Raw genomic sequence first — 14,495 nt, 5'->3', positions numbered from 1 at the left:
ATTCAGCTGTAGAGAGAAACAAAATACTGAAATTTGCAGGAAAATGAGTAAGATGACCCAAATTCACAAGGAAGAATATTATATGTTTGCCCTCATCTTCAGATCATAGCCTATGATTTATACATAATTTATATTTTCAGGCCCATTAGTGTGATAGGAATGAGACACAACTAGCCACTGGATACCTTTGTCGTAGTAGAAAAAGTCTTTTTTTTTTAAATTATTATTGTTTTTGGGAAGGGGTTTGTAACTTGAAATTTTTCATTATTTTTTGTATATAATTATGTCAATTTATTCCATCATAGTGTTATTAATATATAAGCCATATCACTACACATAAAGCATGGCTTACAGACAATGGCTGCCATATTTTTCAGCATAGTAATAGGTCCTAGCATTTCAGGTCGCTAGGCATCACTTCTGCTAAGGGCAGACTTGGTAGGGGTGGTGATGGTATCCTGAATGTGAGCTTCCACACCTCCCTACTCCTGTGGGCTAGATGAGATGACGGGGTCTCTACTCAGTGAAGTCAGTGGGGCTCAGTGGGTCATGGGTCCTGTTCTAGCTGCTCCTGGTATCAGGGTTTGTCTTCTTTCTAACATTCCCTAATGGACACCATCTATTCACGAGCCTGACACCTGCCCCTGAGGGGTTCTTCTAGGACCAGGAAAATGTAGGCAGCCATTGCACATCTGTACTTCCCCTATTGACCCCCCTCCCCCAAGACTGTAACCATGCTGTGTTTGTCACAAGTGGGTGTTAGTTCCCATCAGGCCCCTGGACTGCAGCCATACTGTGTTTCTCATGATACACAGGTGGTAGTTTCTGTCTACACAGAAAACCAGAGCTACACATTTAATTACGGTAGAGGAGAGAAAGTGGCAGGAGAAACATAAGGGAATCGTGGTGCTGTCCTGGCAATCTGCAAGGTCAGAGGCACATAGCGGGTGTTAAATATTTATGGAATGAAGAAGGAATGACTGTCGGGTTGGGGGGCCATGCTTATGCGATGAACAGACATTATGCTTTGATTGAATGACCTATTAAGTGTGTTTAGTTTTAAATGCAGACATAAATAGATTTGATCTTTCCATGGTTCGAATTTCCTCCCATCAGCTCTCCCTTAATTATCCACAAGTGTTCCAAGCCTTCATTAGCTAAATAGGATGCAGATGATGGTCATTAGTCTGGTATATAAATCCTGCTGGCACATTCAATGGCTTTTCACTTGGCTAATTGAAATTTTCAGTATTCATAGACTACGAGAAAACACTGTAATTTTACCATTTGTTTGGGTGCATAATTTTCCCCCTTTGGTTGATGTTTATAATTATGCAGTTAAAAAAAAATAAATGTGAATGCTGAACTTTGCCTGAAGGGTATGCCATATTTAAAGCACATACGTATCCACGCTAGTCTAAAGCATGAGAAGGGAATGGGAATGTGCTATTTTGTGAAGAGACCTAAGGATCACCTTACTAAGAAAGCAGTCACACGGTATGCACTCTGGGGACCTGTCCATTTAAATGTAAGAGACTTCAGACTGTTAGTGATAGGGGAAGGTTGGGTCCTGACATCCACCGACACATGAGGAATCACCTATTGCGACTGTGAAGTGCAGACTGAAGCCTTAAATGGATGTGTATCATTAGATACCATTCTCTTAAAAGGCTCTTAGCTTTTGATTGTATTTGACCATTTACCAAAAGCAGCTGGTCCTTGTCTAGTGGTCTCTGGCTAAGACGAACATACATCCTGTTCACAGACGCACATCCACATGAGGGAATGGAATTCCATAATGTTGCCATCCCAGAGATGCGGGCTCTGAATACTTGTAATTTTTATAATCTAGTAACTTGAACTGTTTCGATTTAATCAAGTAAGTATTAGGTGTTTGCTGTTTTCCAAATATTTATGGGCATTGGATGGCAGAAATAACTCAGTGGCAGAGAGGGCAGTTTCCCAGAGTCTTTTTTCACACCTAATTTAATGGAGATAAACAGCACTGTGACATGTGGCATCTCTTCTAGGTGTTCCTGCACTGCAGAACACCCCCAGCAGAGAATGGGCTAGACAGCTCACCCTCAGGGTCTTGTTGTTCACGCAGGACTGGACCCTTATTAATTACTCATAGTCTATCAGTGATCCTTCCAATCAAGAACTAAGTTGGCTCATTTTTTTTTAATACCAAATTACCTTTTCTTCTGGGTCTCTGTGCCTTCTGCTTACATAGTCATGCCTACCGATGATTATAAATGTTAACCGGAGAGACAAGTCTATGCACTGTCGTCTTTAATTCACCAGGTCAAAGCAGCTTAGAGTCAAATGAAAAACCATTCTGTAAATGTTCCCTTTGTGGCTGACCTACTGTGATGGTTTCCATTGTGAATTTGACTGGGCAAACAGCTGTCCTGATAATAGACAGAGCACACAACTCAAGGCAGGTGATCTGTCTTCTCCAATGTGATCAGCATTGTGCAACCCACCAAGAGCCTGAATAGAACCAAAAGGTGAGGAAGAGTCAGTCTCTCTCTCCCCCTCCCCCTCCCCCCTCTCCCTCTCCCTCCCCCTCCCCCTCCCCCCTTCCCCTCCCTTTCCCACTCTCTCTCTTCCTCCCCCTCTTTCAGTTGGGTCATTCATATTTTTCTCTTTTCAGACATCAAAGCTCCTGGTTCTTGGTTCTTTAGATTTTAAATTTTATACTAAGGCCTTCCCTCCTTCGCAAGGGTCCTTAGGGTTGTAACCTTTGACCTAGGAGTGTTAGTTTAGACTATGGGCTCCATAGTTCTCAGATCTTCAGCTTAGGTTGAATCACACCTTTGGCTTCCCAGGTTGGTTCTCCAGCCTGTGGGACTCCTCAGACCTCTCAGTGGAATTAATCAAATCTCACAATGCCTTCTCGTTAGGTTTTTATACAGCCTACGGGTTCTTCTTCTCTGGAGAGCTTACTACACCTGTAACTGAGACACCTAGAAAAAAATTTCTTGTACCTCAGAAGATAATGAAGAGCTGGCCATGGCATTCTGTGGCGTGTACTTCTGTTAGCAGATGTGGGGAAAGAAGTAGCCACCATCCTTAGGAATTTCCAAAGATCGTGCCTGATGCAATCAGGCTCCTCTTTGTATTAGCAAATTGGCACTGGAAGAAAAAGGACATAGGGTTTCTCGTTTCGGCGTGTTGAATTAAAGGCCCAAGATCAACAAGGAGCCATGTTAGGAAGCCAAGGGTTAGGGCTTAGGCTCCTGGGTAGGTGGCCCACTTGATAGTTTGTCCAAGACGTTACAAAAGACCAGCAAATGTTATTCTACAGTAAGAAGTCATGTTTAAATAGGTTACAAGCAAGGCCTGTCCTAGGTAAGGGTGTGTTAAAATAGAGTGTAATATAGCAGGCTCAGCCACGTTCCAGACTGATCTCCTCGCTCTGGCCAGTGGAGGACTCTCACTCTTGGATGGAAAGAGTCTTGTGACCCAGCACACTCTTATCTCTTTCTGGGGCAGCGCTTTGAGTTCCGTGTTCCCACTGGGTATCTCCTATCTTCAGAGCTTCCTATGAGGTTGGCTGAGACCTTTGGTGAGCCTGCACTGAAGCTGATGGCTGTCCTCCACTCTATCCTGTGACCATCCCCTACTACACACACCAAGAATACCCCTTGCCTGTAATTTCCATTTCACAGTTTGCTTTGTAGAGCGTCTACACTGTGACCCCTGTGCCCCCAGATGGTTTTCCTTTACCGTGAGTGCCCAATGCCCTCATGACCCAAGTCTCTTTGCTTTCCTCCTATCAAAACCTGCTTTTGAATTTATTATTTTTTTTTTAAGAGAAAAGGATACCACAAATGTCTGGATTTTTTTTGGGGGGGGGAGGTAGATCTGGTAAATTTATTTCCTTTAAGATATATGAGACTAATGAAGAACAAGCAGGAAATTTCCAGTGTCCTTTCCTATAACGGGCTCCACCCGCAAGCCCTTTGCGAGTCAAATCCTAATGCTAAAAACAGAGATCCTATAAGAGGCATTTTGGGAATCAGCATATAAATACACAAAGGCAGGGTTTTACTTTCTAAGCGTATTTGGGGAAATTAATTGTCAACATCAGGTACTGTCCAGCCCATGCAGGTCATCTCAAGAATAAGGTTTTGAAGCTGGGGATTTTAAAAAGATACCTTGCTTGGCTGTGCCCTGTGTAATGTGATAAACACAGCCCTAATACAAACGTTCATGGTGGTGACTCATTAGGAGTTTCTCCTTTCGTAGAAAAAAATATTGATGCAATAGTCAAGAAGGTCACAGTGTGCCCAGTTACCAGGCTTTGAGTCTTCCATTTCAGTAATTAAGCCGAGCACGTTATGGGAAGGTTCAGAAGACCTACCCAGAGTCATTCACAATAGTTGCCATTAGGAAACTGGATGCCACTGCAAGTCTTTTGAAGGGAATGGCATGAAATTGACCAAGTGTATAAGTAAAATCTCCTTAGAGAGTCCCTAAATGAAGGCTGGGGACTGTCACGGACAGGGCCATTCCTCCCAGGTGTTCAGACTTTACTGTGCTTTGTCCTTTGGTTCAGGTTCTTTTTGCAAATGCAACATTTGTAGCCGGATGTATCCGTTTTTATGTGTGAAGCTCTTTTTGTCTGCTTCTGACTCTTTTCTTCTCCTAGTGCATTTCACCTGGGATTGCTCTAAAGAAAGGGAATGAATGGTATTGTTTAATTTTGTGGGTCATTTCTCCTGGGATTATGGCACTCAGGTCTGAAGTTTCAGATATCCCTCGGGTCTTTAGAGATGGCTCAGTCTGTAACACAATCGCCATACAGCTCAAGAATCTAAGTTTGGATCGCCAGCACCCATGTAAAACCTGGGTTCGGTGGCGCAGTCAGTCAACCCAGAGCTTGTTGAGGCTGAGCTAGGCAGATCTCCGCAGCTCATTGGCCCCCCAGCTAGCTGAACTTGTGAGCTCCAAATTAAAGAGACCCCATCCTGAACGACATCATGGTGACCAAATGAGGAAAACACCTGACCTCTGACCTCTGAATGCACATGCACCAATGTGCATATACACACCCAAATGTGTGCATACCCCAGACATGCAATGTGCATATACACACCCAAACGTGTGCATACCCCAGACATGCAATGTGCATATACACACCCAAACGTGTGCATACCCCAGACATGCAATGTGCATATACACACCCAAATGTGTGCATACCCCAAACATGCAAAGTGCATATACACACCCAAACGTGTGCATGTGTGCATACCCCAGACATATAAAGACATGTTCTAAATTGCTCTTCCCAGAGTGTGTATGTTGGTGTGTGTGTGTGTGTGTGTGTGTGTGTATGTGTGTGTGTGTGTGTGTGTGTGTGAGATGGGTGCAAGTTTGGGTACATGGCTGCCATAGCTCATGTGTAGAGGTCAGAGGGCAACTTTCAGAAGTCAGTGCTCTCCTCCTGCTGTGGTATCTGGGCATTTCCCTCCTCAGTTTGCCAGGCTGGTGCCATAAGAGTGTTGAGCCAGGGAGCTACCTTGCCAGATCTGCTGGGATATCTTGGGCTTAGTTAAAGATGTAGCTGTGGTTCTTGAGATGGCCCCACTTGGAGTCTTTGGCAGCTGGAATTCAGGCCTTCCTCAGATCCTGCCTCCTCATTAGAATAGAGACTGACACTTGAATTCAGTGGTGGGCAGAGGAATTCTGCCACCAGATTTCTGTTTCCTGGGGGAAATCTCTTTGCAACGCATGGAATTCAGGGTCACTTCTACAAGCTCAGTTAGAGGTCTGACCTGTTGCTTTCAGCTAGGGGAAGTTTTGTCCCCAGGAAATGTTTGGAAATGTCTCAAGACAGGCTCGTGTTACAATTGAAGCAGACAAAAGGATATTATTGGCCCCAGGGAAATAGAATTCAGAAGGGCAGCGGGTCATCCTGTGGAGGGTAACATACCCCTCTCCTCTCTGCAACAGAGATTCATCTGTCCCTGAGTGTTCAAAGACCTGATGCAGAAAAATTCTGTGGATTAGCCACACAAGTGGACAGCAGTCAAAATCTGAGGGCTAAAGAGCGGGTTTACCATTAGGTAGGAGTTCTTTCTCCTTTCTCCCTTCCTTTCCCTGAACTTCACTTTGTGGGGTTATTATGTGAAGTCTGCCCTCCAACAGAGACTCCCAGAAGGGAGCCATGGCACATGGTGCTCAGCCGCTCCTGTTATTAATCTTGCACTTATCCTTACATGGTCATTGGACACTTTCTTTCACTATTGCCTGCCTCAGAAGAACAGGCTACAAAGGAGATATTTAATCATTAGAAATGAACGTTAGCTTTGCGCTTAAGTGGAGCAGATTACAACCCTGAGCCATTTGTGTGGCTAGCAATGGCTACGTGTGTGTGTGTGTGTGTGTGTGTGTGTGTGTGTGTTTGTGAGATAGTTTAAGAAGAACCGCCTTATATGTAAATCCACACACAACACTGGATCCTAGAAAGCCTGGTAAGTGGCACATCATGCCAAGAAAATACACATACCAAGATGTACAGGCGAGAGGTCAGCCACAGGAAGAGTGTGGAAATAAAAATAGTGGGAGATGCTGAGCCCGGAGAACCATTATGAAGACTCTTTCTCTTACTTAGGAAAAGGCTCTACTCCAGAGCTCAGGGTCACAATGAAAGTCACTTCAAAGACATTATCATTTGACTTTTTGTCTAAGAAAATGAAGGTGAGAGTCATTTCCTCATTTGCCTGTAATGAACGGACTAACCTGGGGTAGTGGCCTTGGAAATGCCAAGGATAGACACATAATAATGCAGGGAAATCTGTGGCAAGGACCAGAAGCCAGAGCGAAGGTGACATCTTCCACTCTGAAGAGACCTGATGTGTCTCTGCTTTCCTGTCTTACAGGGCACCATCTTTAGCACACTGGCTGGTGAGAAGTCCTCATCCGACTACAGTAAGGTAAGGAGAGGGCATGTGAGAAGCGCAGCAGAGTCTCGGATGACCGCCTGCCTCAGGATCACTGGTGTTTGGGAAGCTGTGGTCTCTGAGGGTGGTGATGGTATACTGTGAACATCTTTTAGGGTATGAAATGGAGGCATCATCGTAAGGATGTGGGGATCGTTGTTTAACACATTTTATTATAGAGAAACATGACTTCCTATATTTCCATATTGCTATCATCTGATATTTTATTATACAAGATGGGCACCAGGAAGCGCAGGCCTGTGGTGTAAAGTGAACTACAGGTGTCTTAGATTGCAAGCATAATGGTAGCCAAATGACTTCGCCTTGTGGACAGTGGTCCTGCAGCATAGAAGTCTGGTTTAGTGTCACGGGTTTGAGAAGGCTTACCATGCTTTGCAAAAGGATTAGCTTCACCCACAACTGACAGGTCACGCCTGCAGCCTGCCTGCCATCACGGCGTCGTGGCTAATTCCTGGCTTTGAGGGCCAGGGGTCACTTTGATCCACCTCTTTAATCTCCGATTTAACTAGATCCTGTCCTTCTGGTAGAGGAGGAGAAGCGATTTCACAGTCTAGACAACTCAAATAAATTCTTTGCCACTATCAATTGATAAGGGAGGGCAGGTGCATGAAGACTTGACTAATGGCTAACGTGTTACTTGCCTTTTCATACATTTTTGTGTGGTGTGATTTCTGTCTTTAATATTGCTTGGTAAGGAGGTAGGGAGAGGTATTTATCTTTAGGGGGAGAGTGAGGACCCACTCCCTTTTATTACTCTGATAGATTTTTTTTTTTTTAATGATTTATCTTTCCCGAGTTCTGCTGTGTTTGCCTTATTCTCTGCAGCAAGTTGTGAACTGCTGGGGGATGAGAACCATATGTTATTTTTAGGACCACAGATCTCAGTGAACAAAGAGACTTTAAGGCTTGCTAGGTTCACCTTTTTCCCAGGGTGGGACTAGCTTTGATATTATTTATAGATGGACCTCTGTCCTCTACTGACAGTGATCTTTATGAGCCTGGTTGTTCCCTAGTGCGACAAGTCAAAGAATTAGAATCTCTTGGCCTAGCCAGCACCTGCCTCCTATGATGTCAACCTGCTTGTTTAAGTGTAGACCAGCTCATGTGCTTTCTGCCAAATCCCCTCCTATCTCACTCCCAGGCTAATATTTTCCTTATCACTTCTGATAGGGCACTGCTATGGTTGATTCTAGGAGCACAGAGTGTGGGGATTTGCTTTTGGAAGGTAACGGGTTCTGTTTCTTGCTACTAACTTGAGTTGATATATACTTGTGGGCGTCTTACGTTTATCATCTGTAAAATGGGACTAGAAATTGTACCAACCTGAATACAGTATATGAAATAATATGCACAATGTACTTACAAAGTGTCTGGCAATACTAGATTTTGCATTAGTTGTTCTAGCCATTGATTTTATTGCCATCTCTCTCGTTTGCATCGTCTGTGTTATCAATGCCTAGAATTATGTATCGTTCTCTAAGTGTGGCAAGCTTTCTTGAAGTGTCTTGGGACTTCTCAGTCTCCCTTCAGCATGCTTGTTATGAACAATGAAGATATGAGCTCTGTGGGAAGAACAGCTGTAGGCTTTCTTGAGTGCAGTGCAGACACGGCTCACAGTGTAAGATGGTGCTGCTTTCTGCTTATGGCCACACTCTTCTGTCAGCCCTGGGAGCTTGAGCTTCTTGATCATACTCTCAAAACATTTCACCTGAGATGTCAAACATTGTTGATTCATGTTTACACTTATGCAAATGATCCTTTCAATGCCAACATAGGCCATTTTATATAATCTTGCTCTTTGAAAACAAGTTAATTTACCAACTGTATCTTATAATGTCATCTGGTTTATTCATTACTTCTCCTGTTCCTACATTACATACAAGCCTGAGCCATTTGTAGGACTGTACCCCCACCTATTTCAGTTAACAATTGATCACTGAGCACCTGTTATGTGAGATGTATGTGGATAGTTTGGTGACCAAGTTACATTAGCACAAGGCCAGGTTTGGAAAAGAGTGCATATAGATTTGTGTGTCAGTTTTGTGGTGTCAGCCATGTCTTCCTAAGGATACCCAGAAGAGAGCTGGGCATGCTGACTTACATCTCAGGAGAGTGTCCTGGGCTGGATATAAGAACGTGGGAGCAATGGGCACAGAGGGAATGCTTGGAAGGATGGAAAACATGAGATCACCCCTGGAATGTGTTGAATTGAAAATAAATGGGTTTAGCAAAGGATATCTAGGGGAATTAACACAGAAGACTAGAAGAAAACTTCCAACTTTGTAGGAAATGGAGAGCTACAAATCACCAGGAAATGTGATGTGTCAGAAGTCAACTCAAAAAAAAAAAAAAGTTCCAAACTGAAGAGGTAGGCTTTCCTCACAAAGTTACTGCTGCTAAGAGGTTAAGTCAAGTAATTGCTGTGCAATATCCGTTGGCTTTGCTAATACCATACACCACACTGATGGTTACCGAGATCAAAACGATGCAGGTTGTGGTGGGTATAGAATTGAAAAGGATGAGAAACTAGAAATAGGAAGATCGTCTTTAAAGGGATTTGTTATAGAAAGGACAGAGATGATTAGTTGGACCAGGATTATGGGGCTGAAGTAGTACACCTCAAGGTAGATGAGTTACTGTGCTTGAATGCTGTTAGAGAAGACCCTGGGCAGGGAAGAGTATGGCTCTCTGCAAAGAGACTGGGGATGCCTCCTGTGCAAGGCTACTGAGAAGACCCGGGTGTTTGGGATTTTAAGCACAAAATTGAGGGAACACGGAAGAGTACAGTTCCATTGGGAAAAGGGAACTAAGAATGTAGTTATGCCATTATACAGCAATGATCAATTTATTTACTTCTCTATGGAGGTAATTGTTCAGTCTCTTTGAGTCCGTGAGACTATTGTTCATTCATGATGCAGAATAATTAGAAAAACCCAAGATGCTTACTATGTTTTTCTGTTTTACAGATAGGGAAATTAAGGAAGACTTTGGTATGTTATTAATACCAAGAGATGATACTTTTCAGTTAAAGCAAGTCTTATGTGTGTTAGTGTTTGGTCTGCATGTATGTATGTGCACCATGTGTGTGCCTGATGCCCACAGATGTCAGAGGAGAGTACCAGATCCCCTGAAACTGAAGTTACAGAGCACTGGGTTGTGAGCTACCATGTGGGTGCTGGAAAGTGAACCTGAGTCCTCTGCATGAGAAGTGCTCTTAACTGCTGAGCCATCTCTGTCCCCTCATGATATACATGTACTACTTTACAGTCATTGCCTTGTCTATCAATCTGTTTTGAATCATCAGTACCATTCCATTCATGTGATCAGCAATCTCAATCTTGTAGAGTCAAAGAAAATCTATTATAAGATCACTCACTAATGTAGCTCAAATAGCTAAACTATTTAACTATTTAGCTAAATAGTTGGGCTCTTCTGAGTCCAAGTCGCTAACTGACTGGAGGTCTTTCCTATGCTGGCTGTCCCAAAGCCCGTACCCAAATATAAACACATGTTCTACATCCCGAACATTCTTCCCTAATAACATCACCCCAGTTCATACCAGGTAGCAAGCCCAGCGTCACACCTGGTTTCTGCCTTCATTTCTCATATCCAGCTATTGTCAAAGCCTATAAATACCACACTGAAACGTCACTGCCCTTACTTCTTTATTCTTCCTTCGAGGGATTGTGACAATTCTCTCCTCCATCTTTCCTTGTGCCAAGTTTTCCCTTCTCCGCCTTAGGGGAGGGGCCTTAGATGAAACACCTGACAGTAGGGAGAGGGAACTTATAGAGCCCACCTCCAGCAGGAAGACAGGACATCACTTGGGAGATGGGGTTGCCATCCCACATCAAAACCCTGACCCATATTTGTGCCCGTCTGAAAGAACTGCAGGGATGGAAATGGAGAGGAGCCCGAGGAAAATAAGGTCAAGTGACAGGCCCAAAGTGGGATCCAGCTCAAGGGGAGGTCCCAAGGCCTGACACTATTACTGAGGCTATGAAGTGCTCACAAAAACGGATCTATCATGACTGCCCTCAGAAAGACCCAACAAGCAGCTGAAAGAGTCAGATGCAGATATTTGCACCCAACCAATGGACAGAAGCAGCTCACCCCTGTTGTTAAATTAGGGAAAGGATGAAAGAAGTTGAGGAGGAGGGTGACCTTGTAGAAGGACCAGCAGTCTCAATTAACCTTGACCCAGAGATCTCTCAAACACTGGACCACCAACCAGGCAGCATACACCAGCTGATATGAGGCCCCCAACACATATACAGCAGAGGACTGCCAAGTCTAGGTTCAGTCAGAGAAGATGCACCTAACCCTCGAGAGACTTGAGACCCCAGGGAGTGGGGAGGTCTGGTTAGGTGGGGGTGGGGGATAGGGACTTTCTCGAGGAGACAGGGGTATGGGGAGGAGGTATGGGATGTGGAACAGTTGGAGGGTAAGCCGGGAGGGGTAATAAAATCTGAAGGGTAAAATAAATAAATAAATAAATAAAAATAAAAGACAAAAAAAACCCCAACCAAACAAACCCAAAAATCCAAACAAACAAACAAACAACAAATGAGAGAACTTAAGGGAAAAAAAAACCCATCTGAGTGACACAATTAATATCTTAGTAAAGACATAAAAATAACAGCATTTAAAACTCTCACAGATTTCAGTGTTATTTATTATAAAGCCCACCCCGCCCTGCCAGGGAGTCAATCCCAACTCCACTCTTTAAAGTCACTGTTCTTCAGGAGAGGTTACGCGCGTCTCCGTAAATCCATGAGATGGCTGGAGTGGTGGAGTCCTGGATCACACTGCTCCTCAATGTGAACACTGAGAACTCTGTGTTGCTGCATCCTGAGTAGGTTCCTCCCCCCCCACCCCCACCCCCTCCCCCACCCCGCCCCCGCCCCCGCCCCCGTCCCCCCCGTCCCTGCCGCCCCCACCTTGTGTTTCTCAGAAGCTTTGCATCTCCTTGAACAGACCCCTCCTGTCACGACTTGATGCTCTTGATTTATTCAGGTGTGCTAATTTGACCTGGCCAAGAGTCACCTGCAAAGAGGGAACCTCAAGCGAGTAATTGCCCAGATGGTGCTGGCCACTGGTCACTAGTCAGTCTGTAAGATTATCTTAAATTGACTAGTCATATATGGGGAGTCACTAGTCAGTCTGTAAGATTGTCTTTGCTCTTCATATATGGGGAGGGCTAGACCTCTGTGGGCGGCACATTCCCTAGGTAGGCGGGGCTGTCTAAGAAAGCCAGCTGAGCACAAGCCAATGAGTGAGCTGGTGAGAAGCATTTTTAATGGTGTTTGTTTGAGTTCCTTCCCTGACTTTCTTCTGTGGTGGACGATGACCTGGAAGTGTAAGTCAACTTACCTCTTCCTTCCCAAGACTTTCATCAGTGTTTTATCACAGCAAGAGGAAAAGCTAACTAGGACACAGGGACGAGTAGAGCTTTCACCTCTTGGCTACTTAACATTTTATAGTTAGTCTTAATACAGGTTGAGTATGTATTTCAGCTTTTGAAAAATAAGTTTTGGAATATTTGCACATACATAACTCGTGCATATCTTGAGGATAGGATACAAGATTAAATATAAACATAAATTCCCTCGATGTTTCATACGTATCTTATGCACATTATCTTAGGCCTGAAGGAAGATTTAGTCTTGTCACCAGAAGTCAGAGGCGACCTGATCATCCTCCCAGAGTATCCAAAATGTTTCTGGATTTCAGGTTTTGAGACCAGGGATAATAAAACGGTGCAGTTTCTACCAATGTACTGCCTGTCAAATGCTTCCCATGCTCCTAGCTTTCCTCTGAAAGCTTTGTGCTTTGCGAGGACTATCTCACTTGGTTCTTGTAACTGCTCTTTGAAGAAAGTACTCCATTACTGTTTTATAGACGTACAAAGCAAGGCCCGGAGGCACAAGGGAGCTTGCATGGGACCCTTGCAGTAGGTGTTAGAGTCTGGATCCGGCAGTCTGGCGCCTGTACAGTGCAGCTCTTGGTCTTTTTCCCCCCCACTAGCTTTTAACGACTTAATGGGTCCCACCTCCTCCAAGCTATTAGCTCTCAGAGAGAAACAATGGCTGCTTCTGTTAGGAATAGTCAAACAATAGCTGTGAGGTAGCAGAGGCTCAGAAAAGTTTATTCAGCAGATGGAATCACCTCGAACATGCCTATCAAGCATCCTGAGGTCATTCTAGGACTGTGAGGTTCTAACAAGCAAGCTATTTACCACCACCCCCCCTTTTTTTTTTACTGGAGTTGAAAAAAGAATATTTATATTCAGGGTTTATTTATGAAGGTCATTTTGCACTAAAATAAGGTGTGAACCAATGGCTTAGGGAGACTGGTGTGCTTAGGTGGGTCAAAACAGGGAGTTCTCCAAGGTCTGCCCCTCCCACACCATATTGTGGTGTTGTAAGAACCTTTGTTTTCCTACGTGTTAATGCAGAAAACCTAGGGATGTCTGGGGGGTGGGGTGGGGGTGGGGGAAGTACGGGCATTTGTCCATTTATTGTGGATTATCGATTGAGGACTGCCTTTTATAAGGTACCTTTTATTGCTGGTTGTGAATAAAACCCCAAATGTGCTGACACATGAAATTATTCACCCCAGGGCACATCTCAAGCTCAACTCAGCCTGCAGGAGAGGCCTAAGTCACTCACATCGGGAGGGTGAGCTTTGGGTGACAAGTGCCAGAGAACAGCCCTCAAGGGGGCTCCTTGGTATGTTATGCTGCCAAACATTGCTTATATTTTTGTGTTTTGATCTTTTTACATCTCTCAGTAAAAGATACTTTGGATGCTGTCATTTTTGACTCGGTACTTTTTGTGCGGTGAGATGTTCTGGCCCAGCCTATTTAACTTACAGAAGTGAGTCTGAGACTAACGTACAAGAAAGATATACTTACCACCATTCTTGGGCTCCTTCTGTCCCCTGTGGCTTTCATCCCGGGAAGATCTTAGAAAGGCTAGAAATGATGGACAGGTATGGGTGACAGGGCAGGGATCAAGGATAAATGTATCAAAGGGGTAAATTGAATAGAGAGATCTTTGTTTCACAAACTACTTGGAAATGAAAATCAGTGATTTTTTCCAAGTTAGCACTGAAGTTGCTTTATCCTGTTTTCTATCTATCTATCTATCTATCTATCTATCTATCTATCTATCTATCTATCTATCTATCTATTTCTATCTTGAACCCCATGCAGAATCCTTGTCTAGACCCATACCACTAGGATTCTCAGGTTAGGACTTTGCTCTTAAAATTCGGAGAGTGAGACTACAGAGACAGTTCAGTGGTCAAGAGCCCTGGCTGCTCTTTCAGAGGACTTCCAGACCCTACATGGCCATTCACAAGCATCTGTAACTACATCTCAAAACTTGCTGTAATTCCAGGGGAATCTGACATGCTCTCCTGGCCGCTGTGGGCACTGAATACATGTTGGTATACAGATACACATGCAGACAAAGTAGCATACTTATTAGTTAAATAAATAAATAAATAAATAAATAAATA

At 44.0% G+C, this 14,495-nt stretch overlaps 1 long non-coding RNA gene across 1 annotated transcript in view; it reads left to right on the top strand.

The window, feature by feature from the left end:
* A930011G23Rik (RIKEN cDNA A930011G23 gene) overlaps positions 1-14,495 on the top strand; it is a 431,817-nt gene that overhangs the window by 163,225 nt on the left and 254,097 nt on the right. The window contains exon 2 of the long non-coding RNA NR_030692.1: positions 6,891-6,944. This is a non-coding gene — a long non-coding RNA (RIKEN cDNA A930011G23 gene). The remainder of the gene's footprint in view (positions 1-6,890; positions 6,945-14,495) is intronic.

Source organism: Mus musculus, chromosome 5, assembly GCF_000001635.26.
Source record: "Mus musculus strain C57BL/6J chromosome 5, GRCm38.p6 C57BL/6J".
Lineage (NCBI taxonomy): Eukaryota > Metazoa > Chordata > Mammalia > Rodentia > Muridae > Mus > Mus musculus.
Note: the sequence above shows the minus strand (reverse complement) of the source record. Positions and strands in the feature narration are given on the sequence as shown.